The 22,896-nt window shown below is 32.8% G+C and overlaps 1 long non-coding RNA gene across 1 annotated transcript in view; it reads right to left on the bottom strand.

Moving 5' to 3' along the window:
- Positions 1 to 7,531: 7,531 nt before the first annotated feature.
- LOC131873608 (uncharacterized) overlaps positions 7,532 to 22,896 on the bottom strand; it is a 50,162-nt gene continuing 34,797 nt past the window's right edge. Inside the window, exons 4-6 of the long non-coding RNA XR_009371507.1 lie at positions 11,696 to 11,738; positions 8,031 to 8,116; positions 7,532 to 7,891 (exon numbers count right to left, since the gene is read on the bottom strand). This is a non-coding gene — a long non-coding RNA (uncharacterized LOC131873608). The remainder of the gene's footprint in view (positions 7,892 to 8,030; positions 8,117 to 11,695; positions 11,739 to 22,896) is intronic.

Genomic DNA, 22,896 nt, shown 5'->3' with positions numbered 1-22,896 from the left:
AACTTTGTGCACTTACCCTTAATGAAGATTTAGCAACATTATCAAAGCCCTGGATAGTAATAGAATCGGTCTTAATAAGAGATGTATCAGCATTGATCTTATGCAACAAGTTAATGCTATAAACATTAAGCCCAGAACCATTAGCCACTAGTGTTTGTCTTATTGCACTATCGTTTATGATAATCACAATCATTAAAGGATCATATTGATGTTGGATTTCACTAGTGGGTAACTCATCTTGTGTAACACAATTTCAACTTTGGGAGATCTGTGATAGAACCAATTAAGGAAGCCATGTTATTGGATGCCACTGCAGGTGGGACATTCAAATTCTTTAAGGAATCTTGTAACATTCCATGATGGGTTGAAGAAGTTTGAATCAAATCCTAAAGGGATATCTTGGCAGGAGTAGATTTAAGTTGTTCAATGAGATCATATTCCTTGCCAAGAGTTTGTGAGATGCGAGGTGCTTGAGGAGAATAGGTTGAGGATAAAGAAGAGAATTTGGGATAACCAGAGGAGGATTAGGTTGCCTATTATTTCTTGTATTATAAGTGTGGGAAACTGCATGATAACTCTCCTTAGTTAGTTGTTTAGCATAACTATAAGGAATCTTAGTGGGATTTCTTCCTTGCACAGTAATGATAGGTTTGTTAGGAGTACTAAAGGATTCATGACCATATCCACCTTGAACCGTGAAGAGACGTTAATTAGGAAGAGGTGAAGTTGAGGAAGGGTAAGCTCATTGGACTAAAAAAAGAGGCTTACTATGTTCATTCACATTTATCATGTTGATTAAACTTTTAGATGTATTGTTTTTGTTTGAGGATTTAGGCAAAGAGATAAAGTCATCAAGGGCATCATCCAACAAAGCATGGTCATATCTGTTGAAAGGTTTATCCTTTGATTCAAAAGGAGACATATCCTCATAATGGGAATTGTTGTAAGAAACCAAGTGGCTAGATGTAGTGGAGGAGTTGATAGGAATGTACCCATGAGAGGAACCAATCAACTTATCTTTCTCATCACCAAGAAATGACATAGTAACAAGGTTGATTAGTTTTTGGTAAAATGAGGGTTTAGAAGGCCTAAGGTTCAAAAACTCATGTAGAGATTCATCTAATTCATCCTTATTAAACTAATAATAAACATAATTGCATACATCATCAAAATCATGAACATCTTGCAAATAAAAATCTGACATTTTGAAATGGAAATTGAATGAAATTTAAACACACAATGCAAGTAAATAAAAGGAAAGTTTTTTTTTCTTTTCTTAAATTTTTCACTCTTTTTTAGAATTTTATGTTTATGAAGCAAATGAAAGATACTAAATCTCGATCTAACAATGCAATACAATGAAAATAAAATTGGATTCACGTCGGGTTCACCAAAGATGTGTAGGGGGGAAAGTGAGACTAAGTGAACAAACCCTAATCCCACTCTCGCATACACACTCGCGGAATACGAAAGAGCCTAGGGAGGTAACACACTTTGGCTACTTCTTGTGATGAAAAGAGAGTTGAGGATTACCTCTTAGGGTTTCTATTCCCTTACTACAAATGAGAGATAGGAATGATGCAAGTATACACTAGTAAACCTAATCTAGAAATGCAGAACTGAGAATAACTGATATGCTGCTAAAAAATACAGGTTAAGAGGCAAATTCAGAGTTGCACCTATGTCAGAGATCTGAGCCAAAATGTCTAGGACCAGAGTGCTATGCCCATGTCCCATTTCCGTAGACTTGAAGTTGTACCTGTCAAACTAAGATTTGAAGACTAAGACCCGTTGATCTGCCAAATTCTACTAAAAATAGGGAAGACCGGGGCACCATGCCCCTATCCTGGGTAGGACTTGGGCACCACGGCCCTGTCCTAGGGGTTTTTGCTGATTTTTGTCCCTCAAAACAGTCCATGTGCACTCTGTCAGTCCTAAAAATTGCAGTGATGCTCAAATCTCGAATTTGCACCTATAGTTGAAAATAGGGTTTTGGGTGCCTATATAGGGTTTTGCCTTAGTCAAACCCCTATTTCAGTGATTTCCACCTCAACAAATAGTCGATTTGTATAGTAAAATAGTGTGTGCAATAACCTTGTGTGTGTGCAAGATCCTAAGATGAAAGTAAACAATCTAGAGCAACCCTAATTGATTCTAATTGATAAAATAAATGCTCTAAATCAATGATAAAAAGTGATCTAAAGAATGAATGTAAACAAAATTAATGTAATGAAGCTCATATAAAGACATGGAAACAACATGAAACCATACCCAACCCCAAGGGAGAGGTACAAGTCAATCTTCAGTCAGTGATCTATTGTTTTCCTACATCTTCAAAAGCCCCCAAATGATGAAAGAATGTTTGATGAATGCTTGATAGGTGTTGTTGAATTTTATTGAAGACTTCAAAAGATCTATTCTTTCTCTACATAAAAGGCTCTTTTTGTTTGCTCCAAAGGCTTTTTTCCTAGATTCCATTCCTTAGGCCTTCAAATGAAGAAAGAGAGCTCTTATGCATGAAACCCTAGATCTTAATTTCATCTTTAGGCCGACCTAGGATTTGAATTTCCTACCAATATTTTGGGGTTAAGCATTATAATATCATAGATTTATGCTCCCAAAATTTTGGGAAAAATGTCAGAGACCGTGTGCAACTTGCACAGGGTCTGACCAACTTTTCACCAAATTTTTAGGGTCATTAGATATGATGATATTAGAGTGAATCCCAAAGTTATAGTTGATTTTGAGATGTTTTGAAATGTGAAATCAGACCTTAAAGGTTGAAATAAGACATAATTAGGGTTTATGATTTAATGATTTATTGAAGGGATAAAATGAAAAGGGGCACACTTAGGGCAAAGGGCCCAACTTTATAATGTGTGAAGTGATGAAATATGAATTTAGATTGGATTAAATTAATTAATTAAATGATTAAAGTAGATTAGACATGTAGGATGCAAAACACACTAAAGCAAGTGCTAAACCAAGCATGGAATTGTACCACCCTAGCAAGGGTGTACAATTTATGATGCTACACTCCCGATGGTAATATCTCTCGACTTTCTAGAAATTGTTGGAACGTAATTTCTCACATTACAATCACCGTCAAACTTCAATCTACCATTTCTTAACTTCTAGTATGCAATCAGTTACCACCGGTCTGGCTTCCACCACTTATAGTCTAGTCAGCCAATGCATAGCTTCATCTACCACCATTAAACTCAATTAGCCACCGCCTAACTTTAGTTCCACCATTTAGCATTATTTCTACCAGTCATGCAGACAATCAATTTATTCTCTTAATCAAGCTTGGTGAATAATGCATGAAACAATAAGTGCACTATAAGTCCATCTTTAATCTTTTCTTTTATGGTCATATTTTCTATATAGAGATACCATGTTTTTTAGTTGTATTCAACAAAAAAAGAACTTTGTATCAAGGCAGCATGTAATCCATCTTTTTTTGAGTTGAATAAAGATATTCTATTTGTTTGTGTGTAAAACAATCTTGTATGTGTTTTTTCTCTGTTTCTTTTATGTATCTGTGATTTCTCTTCCTTCATATTGGTATCAAAGTAGAGCAGATTCCTGGGAGTTTCATGTTTGAGATAATTGTTTAAACGAAATCTCAATCTAATTCAAAATTGTTATAGCAAGATGAATTAAACAAGATCAGGGACGAGTTGTGAAGTTGTAGAAAGAAAAGTTTTTGTTAAGAAAGGGATCAAAGTATAAGTGTGGACATGGCTATGATTTGAGAAATAGGGGAGTGTAGATAAAGAAAACCTTTCAACAAAGATGTATTTAGCAACAAAGAAAATCACCTAAGCCAACAAGCGTCATTGTGTTTTGTTTGTTTATTTGTACGGTAAGAAGAAATCCAACAGTTAAGCCACCCCTATCAAAGATAAGGAAGGATTTAAAGGAATCACAGTTCTTTATTTGATGTAAAAATAACCAAGAAAAAGTGAATATGCGTTACAAAGAATAATTATTTGGAGATATTTATGAAGCCAAAGAAACAAGCTTGTAGAAGAGAAATAAGACGATAAGTGTTAACAAATTCAAAGGAAGCAAAACACTAATATTAGGTAATTTATTTGTGTGAAGAAATTATTTATCTAGATGGGAAAATTACGTAAAAAGATGAAAAGAGAATATGTAAGTGTAATGTGTGAGAAGGATCTATTGAAAGAAGAATTGTTGAAAGTTAAAAAGTGTACTTCAGAATTGATAGAAAATATAAAGTAGTTGAGAAAAGATATTTATTTATGAGCAATTATGTGAAAATGATATTCTTGTACAAGAAAATAGAGAATTGAAGGAAAAAATAAATTTGTTTGATGAAGTCTAAAAGAAGAATGAAGATCTAGAAGAACTTTTCAAGTTGTCGGCAAAAGTAAATTATAGTCTAAGGCTAAAGCCTCTTGTACATGATGCCACATGTGATACAACTGATTTGTGTCCTTTAGTTGAATATGGATGGTGTACCTAAAGTTTGTTCAGGTGAAGATGGTCAAGTTAAAGGTAAGGATATGTGTAAATCTCCAAGTGTGATTTGTGATATTAATGACAAACATTGTTTTGAAAATAATGTTGGTTGAAAGATGATGCAGGAATGGGATATAAAGGGAGAGGATTAAGAAAACAAGGGCAAGGAATTCAAGAGGCCATTAACCTAGTTATGAGACCCAAGTATGAAAGTTTGGGATATTGTAATAAAGATAGATTTGAAGTTGCTAGTATTTCAAGTTCAAGAAAATCAATTGAATCAGTTGAAAGAATTCAGTGTTCGTATTGTCATAGAGAAGGACATAAAACAATGAATTGTTTTGATCTACGTCCTTGTGCCCTATGCGGACTGAAGAATCATTCTAAAAAGACATGTTGGAATAAAGAATTTACATGAAAATAGATTGTGGATGGAATCATGGATCAAGTTGGCAAACAGTTACAGATATGATCAAAAATTTGTTTGGGTATAAATGTTCATATGTGAATGAGAGAAAATATCAAAAGGTTGAATGCTCATGTGAAAGGAAAATATTGTCTAGCAAGACGTCTACAAATAGTGAGTTTGCAAGAAGATTCAAATTGAACTTTTAAAGGTTTGAAGAACTGTCGCAGCAGTTGGACAAAGACAATACATAGGTATTGTGATTGAGAAAAGATCAGCAGATTTAGAGTTGGTTTGACTCTCTCAAAGAAGAGAAGGTTTGAAAAATTCAGTCTACCACTACCATCACTATCAAACTTCAGTCTACCACTGCTTACCACTGCTTATAGTTTCCACCATTTACAGTCTAGTCAGCCACGGCAGAGCTTCGTCTGCCACCGCCTAACTTCAGTTCAACCGTTTAGGAGTGTTCCCATTACCATCACTATCAAACTTCAGTCTACCACTGCTGCTTAAACTTCCAGTATGCCATCAGTTACCACCGGTTTGGCTTCCACCATATAAACTTATAGTTTCCACCATTTACAGTCTAGTCAGCCACGGCATAGCTTCGTCTGCCACCGCCTAACTTCAGTTCCACCGTTTAGCATTATTTCTGCCAGTCATGCACAGACAATCAATTTATTCTCTTTAAGCTTGGTGAATAATGCATGAAACAATAAGTGGAGTATAAGTGGAGTATAAGTGGAGCTTTAATCTTTTCTTTTAGGGTCGTATATTATATAGAGATTCCATGTTTTTGAGTTGTATTCAACAGAAAAAGACCTCTGTATTTGAGTTGAATAAAGATATTCTATTTGTTTGTGTATAAAACAATCTTGTGTGTGTTTTTTCTCTGTTTCTTTGCTGTATCTGTGAATTATCTTCCTTCATATATAGCGTGGTTTAATAAAGGTGTTAGAAATCAACAAATAGCCTGATCGAAGAGAAGCCAATAATTCAGTGAAAAAAACATTTCAACATCAAATAAAAAGTTTTAAATTTGAACCCCAGCAAATCCATATGAACCGCACCTCAATAGATAGAAGCCCATGAGGTATATCAATTCCTCAGGTATAATCTTAATCACCATCACCTGAACTTCCGAGTTCCTGGACATACTAAGATCATCTCCATACCTTTCATACCAACAAATGAAAGATTCTAAGTTCGAATCCATATGAATTGTACCTCAAGAAATTCCTCACATATAACGTTAATCACCTGGGTAGCTCTATACTTTTCATAACTGGAACAAAAATCTTCTCTATCTTCGTCCACTATACCATTTCATCGAAGGGTTGGAGGAATTGAAATATTTTTCAGCCTTCCATCAAACATACTCCCTCTGTAGGCCTGTTGACAGATACGCAATGGGAGCACAGTGTTTCCCGTTCAAACGGACTAAAACCGTTTCCATTTTTTATCAGTGTCTCTCGACGTATGGTGAGGTTTCTTTAATTGTCGCATCATATGAAAATAGATATATGGCCAATTTTTCAAAATTCGTTCGTTTTCCCACTTTTAACACTCCGTAGCTCCTTAAATGGTTTGAATTTCATAAAATATCAGTATTCTTCATTTATAATTTTTTAAGTTGTTTATTATAGAATGAATATTATTTTTAAAGCTGATTAAAAGTAGTTAAAAATCTTAAATATTTTTTAAAATTTCTCAAAAATATCAATTTAGAACTATTTTATTTATTTCAAAATTGTTTTATTAATTATTTCTATAAATTTTGTATACTATTTATTTTGAAAATATTATATTCAATATTTTATGATATAAATAACTATCAACTTAAAAATAAAAATAAAAAGATTTTTAATATCTTAGAATCCAATCAACTAAAGAATCAATTTTATTATTAATTTTGATTGTTAAATCGTAAAGATCCTTCAATCATAAAAGCTTCGTGTTAAACCTTCTTATTTTATTGCCTTTATAAGGATGGATCAAATCAGAGCTAAATTTGTTTGCTCAAAGATGTTAGTATAAATTTTTACCCCAAAACGTAATCAAAAATTTCTGAATTATAGCTTTTGTACAGGGCAAATTCTTAAAGGATTATATTTACTCAAAAATATGCATTTTGGAAAATAATTGATGAAAATTTCATATATTTAAAAATTTTGAATATTAATAATATAAGATGATATAATCATAATGTAATATAAATTAATATATAGTAATATCATAAGAATTATATAATAAAATTATCAATAAAATATTATTATTATCCAACAAAAAAAATAATTATATAATAAAATAATATTATATTTAAATTATCAATATGTAGATAAAAATTGATTTGAAAATTTATAAAATTATTTGATTACAAGATGTAGATAAAACTTAAGTTATTGTTGGGGTTAGTGTTAACATTAAGGTTTCATTAGGATTGGAATTTATGTTCTTATGATTTAAATTAAGGTTAGAGATATTCTTAGGAATAGTATTATGATTAAAGTTTAATCTGTGTTATATTAGAATTAGGATGTATTAAGATTAAAGTTAATGTGTGTTTTATTGGAGTTAGAATGTAATTAAGAATATCCTATCTATCATCCTAATTGTAACAATAAAAACATATCACCAATCAAAAATCAAATCTATTTGTTGTATACAATGAGAAGGAAATAAATTTGAAATATTTTCTATAACGATGGTAAGCTAAGTGCCCAGACAGCCTGAAAAGTCATTTCCCATTTCAAAATTATACCCCGGACCAGGTATCCAACCGTCCAGGAGACGCACTCTGTCCCATTGCTTTAAAATATTTTGCTCCTTAATCCTCTCCAGCCCATCTCTGGCTTCTACAAAAGTAGCCAGACGCCATCTCTTTGGAGTACTGTAATAACTTCTTTTAACTTTTTTGAAAGTCATATCTACTATCTCTACAGACGTACAGCAGCTTTCCATGGCGCCTTGCTGAGACAATCCCGCTTAAATCTAAATTTGGATAAAAAACAAATCATGTATGAGATAAAAGATGACTAAAGAAAAAGAATCACCAACTGCCTAATTTTCAATGTTATTATATTTAAGAAGTAAAATTAAAAATAATTTAACTAACGTTTAGATTTACTACCTGGAGTATGACTGCAGTAGTTAGCTTTGTGAGATGGGATCTGCTAATATCTCATCTGTATTTTTCCACGCCACACGGTTCTCTCACTGCATCAAGAAATTGCTTTGGTTAAACTTAAAATGATGCTGTTAATGCAGAGATTAAGTTTAAAATGGAGGAGCGGCGCAGCCCACATGAAGAATGTTGATGATAAAAAATAAAAACAGGAAAATTGTAAATTCCATTTGCTACGAATGGTACATTGTCTAACAAAGGAATTGCACTCTATGATTGCAACTACTTTTTACTTGAGTAAAGGACAATAATTTTGAATGTCCTCTTCATCAACCTATCACCCTTTCTAAATGCATCCAAACTTGCACTCATTGACAGAGTTTTCCTTGGTAATTATATCCAATAACATTCAAATAGTATACTTGTTCATCCTTTTGTCTTTTTGTTGTGAAGAAAAATTCAATTTACTTTTATAATATTATAACCATTTTATTTAAATTTTACACTTTTTAATCAAACTGTCAATAATAAATTTATATTTAAATTTTAAAGTAAATTGTAAGTAATTATTTTACATTTGTCTTCACAATTGACTTTTATAATATTGATAACCACTTAAATAATCAATAGTAAATTTATACGATAATTTTTAAAAAATTATAAATAATTATTTTAATTTAATTAATGAAAATTTATCTTTAATCATTAAAATAAATAAATAGTTTATGAAAAATGTCCATTTCATTACATGGACACAAATGAACACATGTCAACATTTATCTTACATATGTCAACTAGGCACATAATGATTTGGTTGCAACTATTGGTATTGAAAAATCTTGCCTTGTAGCTACTCTTAAAAATTTCCAAAGGACGGGAACACCTAAGATAGACAGATTTTCATGTGAAGATTAATAGACAAGATAAGCAAATTCTATGTACAGTTGTACATAGATTTTTTTTTTTTAATATTTTAGTTAAATTCAAAACACCATATTTAAGGGACCTTTGTATTTGGTTTTCAATATTTATTTTGTTCTTTTATTTTACAGAGAACGTTCTAACTTTTGCTAAATCAGATCTCACTTTTTCACTAACACAATTTACTAACACATGCAAATGATGAAAGTAGAATTTGACATGAAAGATTCTAACTTGTTGCTAAATTAGATCTCACTTTTTTGTTGCTAAATTAGATCTCACTTTTTCACTAACACATGCAAATGATGAAAGTAGAATTTGGCATGAAAGATATGATCATTTAATGCTTAGATACATGCAACAATTTAACAAATATGGGATGGTAAAAGACTTGCCCCTTGTAGATTTTCTAATGGAGTTTGTGTAGATTGTGCTCTTGGAAAGCATCCTCGAAGAAAAGTTTCAGATGGAGAATGTATGGAGAGCTTCTTCTCCTTTAGAGATTGTAATTATTTTACAGAAGATAAAAGTTTTCATAGATTTTTTATGTTTTGTAATTTTCTTCTTTGTAAGTTAATAGAAACGGTTTTCATTCTTCTTGCCCTCAATTTTCCTTATGTTAATCTACAAGATTTATTTTTATTATTTTTTCAACTAGATCATACTATCTTTTGTGGTTTTAGTTAAAATTTTACAGCTGGAAAAGGGGATTAGGGTGAATCCCTCTGGAGGGAAATCACACAAACAATTTTAATGTATGCAGCCATAAAAAAGGGCGTGCAAAGGGGAAGGTTTAATGCCAACATGGAATATATGTTGAGGGACATCTGAAAGCAAGGTTAGACTGGCATATGGGGAGAGGAAAATAAGAAAGTGGCAGGTGTGAATAGACAATGATTTTACAAGGATGCATTAAAGACTATAAACCCAAGGTTGGTGGCTTAGAAAGAGCAAACTAGAATGTCAGTTCTATAGTGATAATTTTAGATTAAAAAAAATGGAGAATGAAATGGTAGAAAATGAGAGGAATTGGACCAAACTAGAATGCTAGTTCTATAGTGATAATTTTAGATTAAAAAAAAAAGAACGAAATGATAGAAAATGAGAGGCATTATGCAAAAATGGGCTTGATAGGGATATTTAGAAGATTTTGGCTAAGCCTCAATGATTTATATAAATGCATTTCAAAAATCAAGGGCCCTTTATTGAATAGAGATATACAAGTCTATTATGGTGCACAATGTTTTTTTTTGTAGGAAATATGATTTTATGTGACTATAAGTGGATCTCAGAGGACAAGTATTAATTGATGCTTAAATCCTGGTATCTGACTTTCAAACTTGCAATTGAATTTTTTGATAAGATTCCAATCTGAATAAGGCTCCCAAACCTTTCTTGGCAATATTGGTTCAATTCTTTTTTTGTTGTAGTAGGTAGTTCTTTGGGTAGATTCTTGACAATCAATGAATACTCTTCAAATCTCTTACACACTTTGTATGCCCACATTTTGGTGGAAATCGATTCAACAAAAGCACTCCCAAAGATGGTATCATTGAAATTGGCTAAAGATTGTTGGATTCAACCTTTGAATTACAAAGGGATCTCATTTCGATGTTGAAGATGCTTTCAAACAAAGCATGTTGTTGTTGTTGTTTATACCTAGCAGAAATCTGACAAATAGGCATCTTGGTGGAAAGAGGTATTGCTGAAATGGAGATGGAGAAACTGGATAAACCTAAAACCTAAGTGCATGGAGAGAAAGGAAAAAAAAGCCTCCACTAAGATGAATCAGCACACTAATTCACAAGAGGTGATGGATGAAGAGGATCAGGAGAAGTGATGGACTGTTGTGAAGGGGAGGAGGGATAAAATATTACAGAAAGAAGAGCATTGCAAAATGCTCCTCCAATTGCATACTAAAGTAATATAAAAAATAAAAAATGAAGATGTAATGACAAGACCTCTTAATGAGTCTCAATATATAAATATATGTGCTTTTAAGAGGTGGCTTTCTATTGTAGCCCCAACTAATTCAAGTCAGGTTTAAAATCATAAATATTAATAAAAAATTCAAAACCAATTACCATAAAAAAAAAATTGCAATATATTATTTGATTTCTATTTCTACTTTATCAAACACAATGTAAAAGTTGGCTAATTGTCAAAATCATTCACGAAGCAGGATAGCATTGTTAGAAGGATCTTAGGTTACATAATTTTCTCTAACCATTTTAGAGATCTGTTTAATAGGCTTTTACCGATGTGATGATTGAGTAATCTTAGTTATCCTTGAGATCAGAAAGAGCAATCTTGAATTTCGTTAGAGCAGGTGGGGTTTTCATAAAGCTTACTTCATTATGAGCAGTTAGGCTACAAAACATTTGCTTAGAATATTGAAGAACGTTGTTAGTATGCCCTAAAATTTACAGATTAAAATTAACAAGGAATACTGGCGGCACATTTGTCTTAAAAGACAATTATAATTGTAGGAAGGCTCCTCTCAATGAATTTTGCACGCTGGAAAATCGCAAAGAAAAACTTGTGGATTTTTCCAACGGGAAAATCCCAAGGAAAGCCTACAAAGTATACTTAAATCATGCTAGAAAGCGAAATTTCGTAGTAGATAGTTAAAAAATAAAGATGGAAATGATGTAGAAACACATTTTTTTAATTGATCAAAACTGTAACACATGAAAGAATAACAGGAGAACTGCAGAAAAGAAGATACAAAGAGAACACATTTTGCGTACCTTTTCTTCTCAAATGATACCGCTTTGAACCTGATCAGTCCAACTAATCAAGACAAATGAAGTTTGTTAATATAAAAAGTTATAATTTTCACTTGTACAAGTAAGATAATCAAATACATAAGAATCATTTCAACAGCCTCCGAGTGGGAAGATATCGATCTGATATTCCTCCAACTCCCTTCTAAATAACTCAAAAGCGCTAAATTTCACAGCGTATGTAAGATAAATCATGTTAACGTTCTACAGAAAAGAGTAAAGATTCATACAATCTTCAAGCCTGTAGTGGAGTAAACAGTCTTAGTGGCAATGCCAAAATCACGTACTTGCAAAAATCTGTTCTGAATACCCTTCCGTTCAGAACAGACCTTGTGACAATTATACCGACTCCCAAAACCTCTTCCATCTTTTTCTCAAGAATAAGAATTGTTTCCATTGCTTCTCAGAAAGAAAGGGACAACCCCGTTAGCAAGCTTGAATTTTACCCAGCAAGTCAATTTCTATTCAACACATACGAAACTCGGAAGGAAACAAATTATGATATAAATCCCGTAAGAATTTGGGGATCTGTTACCAAACGAAATGTTAAACGCATATCTCATAAATGAGGAGGACTAAAACAAAAAATGACTGTGGATGGCTTTAATTGAGGCTGGGGCTATTCTGGTTCTAATTAAGGCTGCGGTTATTCTGGTTTTAAAACAGATTTTTCGTAAGAGACAGATTAGTCAATCGCAGCTGTTAATTGCAAAATCGATAGTGTACAACGAGCAACATGTTAGTCAATGTGAAATCAATTGAACACCAAGAGAAAAAGCAGACAATATATAAGACTTAATATATTGACTGTATTTCCGTGTTGTAAATTATTGAAATATGACATGACAGACAAGATATAGGACTTCGTATATTGACTGTATTTCCGTGTTGTAAGGAATTAAATTATTGAAATATGACTGACAGGACAACACATGGAATATTCCTTTTGATAAAGAATGGGCTATAGTGGCTGACTCAACTTTGCTGACAATTCTAAAAGCAAGTTCTCCATCTGGAATAAACATTTCTTTTTCCAATTTTTAAATCGAAACGATAAGCTTTTTCTTATACTACCTTTAATTTTACACTACCTGCCAAACACAGTAATGTTTAAAATTTAAATCTGAAAAACGAAACGAAAAGAAAATTTCATACGAAAGATTTATTTTCTTGTGAAAGGTCGCTGCATTCCTTTTATTACGCAAAGGCATCTCTTTCTATGAAATGGACGATCTAAAAAAATAAAATCAATGATTTATATTTATCTAAAGGCGTGCAAGACGATTGAGGTGTCGATTGAGGTGTCTAGGTTCATCGATCGATTTTCATTTTTTTTTTATTTTGTTTGAAATACTTTTCCGCCAATCTTGCACGGTAACTTTTACTTGTCTCGATGCATTACAAAATGCGCGCATATCAAGGAAGGTGAATGGGGTTCCGTTCGCTGTTTTCTCATATCTCATGCGTACATGGTTGGAATTTCTCATCCACCGTATCCGGCAAAAAGTCTGGACATTCCAGCAGTGAAATTTAATCAATTTGATTGTGCCCGGCAAAAAGAGAACACCGAAGCAGCTTCTTGCAATTGTCAATTTCATAAACATTTAAAAGAAATATGATGCACGAATTAGGGTCGATAAAGGAAGACTATTTTAGGGTTCTCGTGCTTTGTTTTACGGTGGCAATAAAATTATAAGACAACCAAATTATTTCCTGCAGAGATTAGTTTTTAAAGGAATGCAAAAGGGACTTCTCTACTTTCCATTACAAAAAAATACCTTTACACTTTTATTAGTATTCTTAATTATTAAGAAATTTAATTCCTTTACACTTATATTATTATTTTTATGTTTTAATTTATTAAGAAAGTTAAAGATTCACTTACTTTAATATTTATTTATTTATTTGAAGAAAAAAAATAAGGGGAGATTAATTAAGAATAATTTTTTAAATTAGATGTTTATTTACAAATAAAGTTTTTTCTATTTAAATTAAGTTTGTTTGCTTTTTTCTATCATAAAAAATAATAATATGTATAATAAGGGAAAGGACTCAGTAGTTGAGCGTGTTCCAATTCTTGTGAGAGAAGTTGTTGATTTAATACCCCATACTTGCTGATTTAATGTCCAACCTTTGTATAACATTGCACCAATAGTTGTATGATAAGTACCATTAATTGAATGAAATATACCATTTGTTGTGAAAAATAACCAATCATGTCATGCCACATTAGCTGCACAAGTATTGGAGCCCTTTTGCACACCTATTGGTCTCACTTTTTGGGGGGGCTTTTTGGACACCTTGACAAAAAGCATGCTGATTTGGCATCATATTTGATGATGTGGCCCTGAGACCTTTGTTATAGGCAGGGGACTTGCCAAGTAAGTTGCTGTAAAAAAATCAGAGATTTGAAATTTCCACGTAAGATTTTGAGAAGCACGAAGTTAGGGTGCACAACTACTGGGTCCTTTCCCCTAGTTTATTCATTTTTTTAGTTGATTTAGTCGTCGCGGAAAATTAGATTACCATCATGTACGAAAATTAGATTTTAATATTGTCCTTATGTTTAAATTTATAACTCTCACCGTTTGTTTTTGTTTTTGTCCTCGCTGCTATTTGCGTGATGTGACAATTCTTCGTTGTGGCTGCTGATATCCCTTGGCCCTCTCAATATGCAAAAGGGAAGTGATCCTCTTATGTTATTCACCGCTTGCTCTTATTTCACAGCCTATGTCGACACCCTTTGTTCCTCCCAAGGTAAAAGTACAAAGCTATGTCACACTTTTATAAAGGAAAGGGCCGATGTTGATTCAACTTTTTAAATTAAATTAATAGAAAGTGAAATATGTATTTTGAATTTTGAAATGATGTAAACTAATAAAATTTATATTCTTTTATCAAATTATAGTGTTTATAATTTTAACAAAAATTTTAAAAATTATTTCAATGTAGTTTTTTAGAAGTAAACACTATAATTTAGTCGCTGATTAAATGCTGAAATTGAAGGTACACAAGCCGCCACACTTTATTTAGTAAATTTTACCTATTTTCCTTCAATTTGTTTTGTATATATATCTACTTGATATGCATATCTTCAACTATTGGAGGCTTGCGTTTCCAAGAAATCCCTTTCAGAGGGTAAGGAAATCCACTCCTAAATTACCATATGCAATTTGGTTTTGCTATAGCTATAGTTTTCCAAAACAAGCTTATCAACATGTATGTCAAGTGTGGTAGCTAGGTGGGTGCTCGTAGAGTGTTTGGTGACATCACTAAACGAGATGCCATTTTATAGAATACCATAAATTGCAGGAGGCATTGATATGGTTTCATCAAATGCAACGAATGGGTGTCCAACCTGATCATTTTACCTTTTCCATCCTATGCCAAATTAAGGTCAGCTTTGGATAGGGCACGGACATCCACCAAACATGATGAAAGGGGGATTTTATCAGATGTAGTTACAAATGCCTTGGTTGATATGTATGCAAAATGTGGAAGAATATGTGAAGCACATGAACTATTTGACAAAATTCCCCAAAAGAATGTAGTCTTATGGACTGCAATGATTATGGGTTATGCACAAAATGGTAAATTTAGAGAGGCAATAAGGATTTTCAAAGAAATGTCGCAAAGAGATGCGATCTCATGGTACGCCGAAATGGTGTGGGAGGTCAATTCAAAAAAAAGTGGTTCTATTTTTTGCATACATTTATGCAATGCATGAGAACAATTGGTAGGCAATTTAACAAAAGTCTCATGGTAGGCCATTTAACAAAAGTCTCAATAGATAAGTAATAGCTTCAAATCAATTATACATCCACTTACATGGATCCTACCATGATTGAAAAAAAATAATTGAATCAAGAACGTAATCAAGATCCATTACCAATACGCTCATGTTATGTTTGCAATAAGGAGAGAGGGAGATATAGAGGAGTACCAAGATAGAGATAGAGAGGAACATAGAGATGGAGAGAGGAAGAGAGAGAGGAGAGGGGTAGATATAGATGAAGGATATAAATATATAGAGGGAGAGAGGGAGAGAATGAGAGAATGAGAGAGGGAGAGATAGAAAGATAAAGATAGATGTAGGAAGTGATATATAGAGAAAGGGAGAGATATAGGTGTAGAGAGAGAGATGGAAAGATAATGAGATAGAGATAGAAGGAGAGATGTAAGAAAGAAATGGAGATATAAAACTAGAGTGATAGATAGATATAGTAGGATATGAGGAGATATAGATAGAGAGAGATTAAGATATGAGTGATAAAGAATTAGACATAGAGAAAGAGAGATAGATATGAGATAGCTAGGGACATGATATTTAAATCTTGTAAGTATATGAGAATATACATGTCAAGATGCATGAACCAATTTATAACTAACACATCAACAAAGATGTTGACATAGGTTCACACCTAGTATGGTGGGTATACCTTTGATAAATCTTTGGATCAATGGTCATAATTTTAACAAACTAATAAACTATTTCTACTCAGTATGTATGAACTCATCAAATGACAAATCATAAAACATGATCTATATTATTATTTAATTTTTTTTAAAATGCTTATAAATTCATTAATAAAAAAATATATATCCTTGTTTATTTATTCACATAGGACATGCTCCAAATTATTATCATGGTTCCCATACACATATTGCCATATGTGGACAGTCCCATTATCGAAAATGATATGTTTTACTAATGTGGAGTTGTCCAATGTGATTCCTATGAACGCTTTTCTATATGCAATTTTAAAAAATGACAAAAAAAGTATGAAAAGATAAAAGATAAAGATATAGGAACTAATATATAAAGAGGTGATTCATATGTGCAGATATATACATAGGTATGCTATAATTGTTATTATTATCTTTAATATAGCGAGGAAGAAATATAGTGAATTAATTATTATATATCATCATTATGTTTATTATTAATGTAATTGTAGTATATTATTATTATTATAAGGATATAAGAATACTAACATTGATATATTTATTCTTAATTATAGATAGATTGTACTAAATACAAATGTAACTATAGTATCCACACCTCTTATATTATATTATTAATAATATACATTTTTAATTTGTATATACTAATAATTACGTTATATAATCCTAATATATAGATGGTGAACATAATTATAATATTAATATATTATTATATTATAATTTAAATCATGTATAAATAGATATAAATGGATAGAGTGGGAGAGAAAGGGAGGGAGGGAAATACAAAGGCATAAAAAGAGAGGGTGATAAGGATAGATGAAGAGATAGGGATACAAAGAAGGAGAGATAAATAGATTGACATAGTGAGAGACAAAGACAGAGGAGCTCATCTCAAAGATCTAAAGATTAATAATCAAAATGATTAATTGATCAAAGGTTGAAATGGTGTCCACAACAGTTGCAAGACCATCGAACCAATTCTGACCGCTCATCTAGAAAGCATAAAGCAACAAAAGGTTTATGCTAACCTATAATAGGGGAAGAGCACCCCTTCATCTTCCAATAACCTTTCACTCTTTTATTCAATTTTTCAATTACAAATTTAAAAGAAATTAAAAATAAATAAATTAAATTTTGTTAATAAATTACAAATATATCAATAGTTGATCATTTTTTAGCTTTTATAGATCATAATTGGTCTATTTGTGTACTTTTATTGGTACCCGTAGCACACGACTACTGGGGCATTTGTGCATGAGTATTGGCGATTTCAAGTGCACAGTTATTGGGTGTCACTTTGAAAATTGTATTTTTTGACCCCTATGCACATAATGAATCCCACAACATGCATCATTACTACCTAGAAGCCAAAACAATAGCTATAGGTTGTTCAGTCGCATGCAGAGACAACCCAAATAAATCATCAAAATCTGATGTACCGTTTAGAATTTGTGGGCACAAAGTTAGCAATAATGGCTATTGGTATGCTTCCCTTATAATATTATGTTTATAAAAATGGAGTTAGATATATATTATATTTAGAAGTATTGATGTATTTGTATAATATTGATCACAAAGATGTATAATGTTTTATTATTAAGTTATTCAACAAAGATAAAATAAGATTTATAATCACTAAATGATATTGAAATCATTTTAGTTGTATATAAGTAATATTTTAAATAATAATATATGACGTTCTAATAGTAAATGATATTTTTTATTACTTAGTAAGAATCTCAAGCATGAAATCTCGTTCAAATCTCTAAACAATTTTTTTAAGGACACCTCTCATTAAATACATTAATGTGATGAGTTGAGTGATGGAATTGCAACTCCAACTCTTGATTACAATTAGATAATAGTCCATATCGTATTTTTTTTCCATTTATTAATTATATAACCACAAAATTAACTTAGCCCATTGTTGCCCTCTCCCTATCCTACTAACAATTATTCTTATGATGTACAAATATTTCAAGAAATTATTACTTACTTTATTATTGTAATTAATCTAAAATAATTATTAATCGTAAAAAGCCTATATGCTAAACCTCAAACCTATACACTCAACCCTAAACTCTATACCCTCAAGCATATACACTATACCCTATAGCCCCAACGTTAAACCTCATACCTCAACCCTAGGCCTTGAAACTTATATGCTAAAGCTTGAACCCTCAATCATATGCCTTAAAGCCTATATGCTAAACCCTTGTAATAGCAAAAATCGCACCTCGTACAATTTAGCACAAACAAATGGCACCTTCCTCCACATCATCAAAGGTTGTGTTCTATCACTTTTATCTCTTTGTCCACCTAATCACTTTGTCAGCTCCAGACTATAATCTTACCAACTTTATTGAATTCTCATCCTCGAGATACTAGCGCGATGCAAAGATGTTTGTGTGGTGTGCTAGCAACCCACGAATCTAATTGTATGTAGGTGGTTGTTTGAGTGTTACACCTGTGCTTAGAAGGAGTTGTAACACCTCTACATGCGCCCACTAACATCGGCTTTCCTTCTAGAGCCTATATCTCTCTCATTTGAAGGCATTTTGAGGGATTCTTTGGCTCGGGGATCATCTTCTTGTAGGTTGAAGCTCTTGGCAATCTTCTTGGACCTTCAGGCCTTCCTCATCAGCTCTAATCTTCTTGGACCTCAAACTGGATGATGGGCACTGGTCAATCAGGTCCTAGGCCAAAGAACGCCCTTCCCTTTTCTGTCTTTTAGGTTTTTCTTCTGCGACGATAGGTTCTTTTCTCTTTCTGGTCTTATTAGTTTTAGATGATGATTCGAATTGAATTTTAAAAAAGAGGTTTGTGTGCAAACAACTTACTTGGAATTACTAAGCTTTATCTGTGAATTCGCCCAATTCCTGCTTTCAGTTCATCACCTGTGAATTCCTTAATGCTGTGTTTTTTGATGTTGATCCACTACTTATGGTGTATTTAATCAGTCAGTAATGGCGGTTTGGACAATGGTCACTCGGGCACACATTTGAATTTAATGGCGATGTGACCTTCCCTTGGATTTGTTTCCGATTTTCCGCGTGGCAATCAATAATCATTTCGATGAGGATATGTCTTTCGATCATTTGTTTCTTTAGTCCATCGATCTCTTTATTTCTATCGACAATACTTTTGTTTCGAATATTACTTCGATCAAGTATTTTTTCCCTTCATCGAAATACTGTATTCGATCAGTATGGTTGTCTCCTCATCGAAACATATCTGATATCCATGGGGTCTTATGTCAAAGAAACCTTGGGCTTCGGTGTCCTCCTTGATTTTTCCATCGAAATACTTCTTTCATCGATCACTATGCCCCGTCAATGAATAAGTCTATTATCTCACCGAAGTTTTTCTTTATTTTCCCTTATCGTTCTTCATCAATAAAGTTACATCGGCAAAACCACGCATATCGAGAACATGCCTTTTAACCTCCTTGAAACCTATATCCTCATCGATATCTTTTATCGATGTAGCTTCCTTTTGTCTGATCAATATTATTCTTTCAATGAAAATGCTCCTTTCGGTGGGTCCTTTTTATGTTGCATCAATAGTATTATTTCCTCAAGAACTTTTCTCGTCGATGAAGACCCTCTCTACTTTCTTCGATATCTTTTGTCGATGAAGTTATTATCTTCAGTGAGTCCTTTCTGGAATTCATCGGCATTTCCTTCCTTCGATGGCTCTTTTATATCGATGAGACCCAGCAATGTCTCATCGATCCGAATTCAAAAGGTATCGATGAGACCCAGCAATGTCTCATCGATATTAATTTCCAAGACTCTTGATATAAATTTTCATTTTGTCACTCCATATCCTATAGTTCTCTCTATTAAACTTCGGACCTTCTTCATTGTGATCTACAAGATCTTTACCTCAAGTCAATAATTTTCTGGGTTGAACTACACCCTTTATGACAAAAACATTTTGTAATTTTGATAGTGTCATTTTTTCCATATATTTCAACAAAGAAATTTTTAGATTTTGAAAAATGTTTGATGACACAAAAATCTCCTAACTCTACCCCATAATGACAGATACAACTTTTCCAACTCTTCGAAATACCTATCTGTTATTTTCACAAAGAGTCAACATTCCACTCTGCCCACATAAGCCTTGCAAAACGACTTGTTCATTTTGAGAGTTTACCAATTATACTTCAAAATCACCCAGCATAACTTTGAAGGAGGAGGAAGTCCCTGCAAAACTGAACAAGTGGTTTTGCAAGGCCCATGTGGGCAGGAGTGGAATGTCTCATTCTGTTGAAAATAAGAGATGAGTATTTCGACAATGTTGGAAAAGTTTTGTTCATCATTACGAGGTAGAGTTAGGAGATTTTTGTGTCATCAAATATTTTTCAAAACCTAAAAAATCTTTGTTGATATATATGGAAGAAGTAGCAATACCAAAATTACAAGATGTTTTTGTCATAAAGGGTTGAGCCAAGAAATTATTAATTTGATTTATGAAAATGATAATGAACAGTTCCTCACACTAAATACCCTTTGGTGGGTAAGTCAAAAGCATTTATAATTTTTTGTTTCAACCTCAAAGCAAGCATTTGAATAATAACTAATTTTGTTGCAGTTCAATCTTTGTAGGAATTCATTACAGGCCATTCTTCAAAAAAACGTGGACATATCATCACCTTCAATACACCTTACAGCATGTTCTAGGGTTGTAGTGACCGTTATATTAAATAGACTTATCGAAGCTGAGCTCCGCAATCTAATAAACTCTTTCCCAACAACATAACAGTTTCTGCCTTGGTTTCCAACCGAGTAGAAGCATGGCCACCGGCTACAACGATTAGAAGCTTATTTAGAAGATCATAATTTCCGATCTGGTTGTTGCACCTCCACATTGCGTTGCCTTGCAGTATCTAGTTGATGTTAGAATATGTAAATTAATTATGTTTTGACTGATGACCCCACACTGTCTTCTGCAGAGCATCTAGTAATGATGCATTAACTTGGGCCTTATCTTATCTTCTTGATCTGGGCAACTTTTCTCGATCTGTCCAACCTTATCCTGAAGTGATCAAAAGATCCATTAGGTATTGTTCTATATATTGTATCAATGAGAAGATAAACTCAGAGTTGATATTTGAGCTTCTCCTCCGATCCATGTTTTATCATGGTATCAGAGGGTAGATGATCCTACCTGGAGAGCTAGACGAATGTGGTGAAGTGTAAGCTAGAAGGGCTTGAGGGAGTGTGAGGAGTGTTCAACACTTGAGGAAAACTAGTTACCAGTCAAAGTTTGTAGAAATAGCTGGCCAAAAGAAATTTCTGTTCATTGGAGATTCTCCTGCTGATGTAAATCCACCAGCTAGAAGATTAACAAAAATGATTTGTTGCAGTTTGCAAGATCATCCACGTGTTTCATAAAAGCGAGATCTTGAAGGAAATGATCCCTGCCAATAGAAAAGGCAAGAGTGCAATCTGCTCAAGGAGATTGAAAACCGTGTTTAAAAAATCCTTTCAGACTGAAAGGAGATGCTGAAGGAAAGAAGAAAGGTCATAACTGTGAAGAGATAAAAGAAATAGATCGTTGTAAGTCTCACCGCTGCCCAAGTGTGGAGATAAGTGAAGCTTTTTAACGTGTTTCTTGTGAGAAATTTAGTTCTTTATTGTAATTTTTGGTGTGGACTCTGTTATGGGGTTCTTATTGATTACTCTGTTTTGATGTGGAAAGTGGAAAGATTGTGAACTTGGTGTAGTATTTTGGCTGAAATTCTGGTGATTTGAGATAAGTGTTGGATTAAATAAGATAGATGCTCTCAATTTGAGAAGACTTTAATGTGGAGATCATTTTTTTTTAAGTAGCACATGTTTTGTGCTATGTGTTTGTGTTTCTTGAAGGCAGATTGTTCTTGTTTAATGAAGCCAATTCGTGGTTAGAAAATTTTGTTGGGTGTTAAAGAAGAGAGGAGACACCACTAGAAAAAATCATTGGACTGCATATCTATGGAAGGTAAATCTACTAGAGGAGAGATTGCTAGGTAAATTCACTATATGGAGGACAGATTGCTGAAGTGTTGATCCAGAATGTTGTGTAAAGTTGATCATGTTTGCTAGTGTCATGTGATTGCAAGTGATATAAGAGAAGATGGAGTTGTTTCAGATATTCGTCCAACGAAAGGTGATATTTGTTTGTTGATAAAATTATTATTCTTGGAAAATGGCAAAAGGATCTTGTGGTTAGTCATTTTGTGTTAATTGCTTTGGAAGTTGTGCTACTGGACATAGTACAATAGCCAATAATTTAAAGAAAAATCATCACTACCAAAGAAACAAAAACCATATTGTTGCAACCATTGGTGAAAGTTGTGCGCAAAGTGAAAGCCAATTGTCGAAGAATGTGTTATCTAAAAGAAAGAGAAAACGTTTCCACCATCGAAAGAAGTTGATGGTCATTGTCAAGAAAGAAAGGAGATTGCAATAAGAAAGGTCGCTGGTCCATAAGGAAGATCACAGATTACTAAGTGCTTTTTGTTTGAAGGTGAGAAAATTTGTCTGTCTAATTTTGTCTAATTTTGTCTGTGAGATATGATCATGAAGAAGATCATAGATTTTAATCTTGTCAAATTGTTGATAATATTTGAATGGCTGTTGAAAAGAGGCCAATCCAAAATCACGTGTTGAAAATTATGAAGATTACTAATGTTGCAGGTGAAGTCAAGAAGT

The sequence above is a fragment of the Cryptomeria japonica genome, chromosome 2, assembly GCF_030272615.1.
Source record: "Cryptomeria japonica chromosome 2, Sugi_1.0, whole genome shotgun sequence".
In the NCBI taxonomy this organism is placed as follows: Eukaryota; Viridiplantae; Streptophyta; class Pinopsida; order Cupressales; family Cupressaceae; genus Cryptomeria; species Cryptomeria japonica.
Note: the sequence above shows the minus strand (reverse complement) of the source record. Positions and strands in the feature narration are given on the sequence as shown.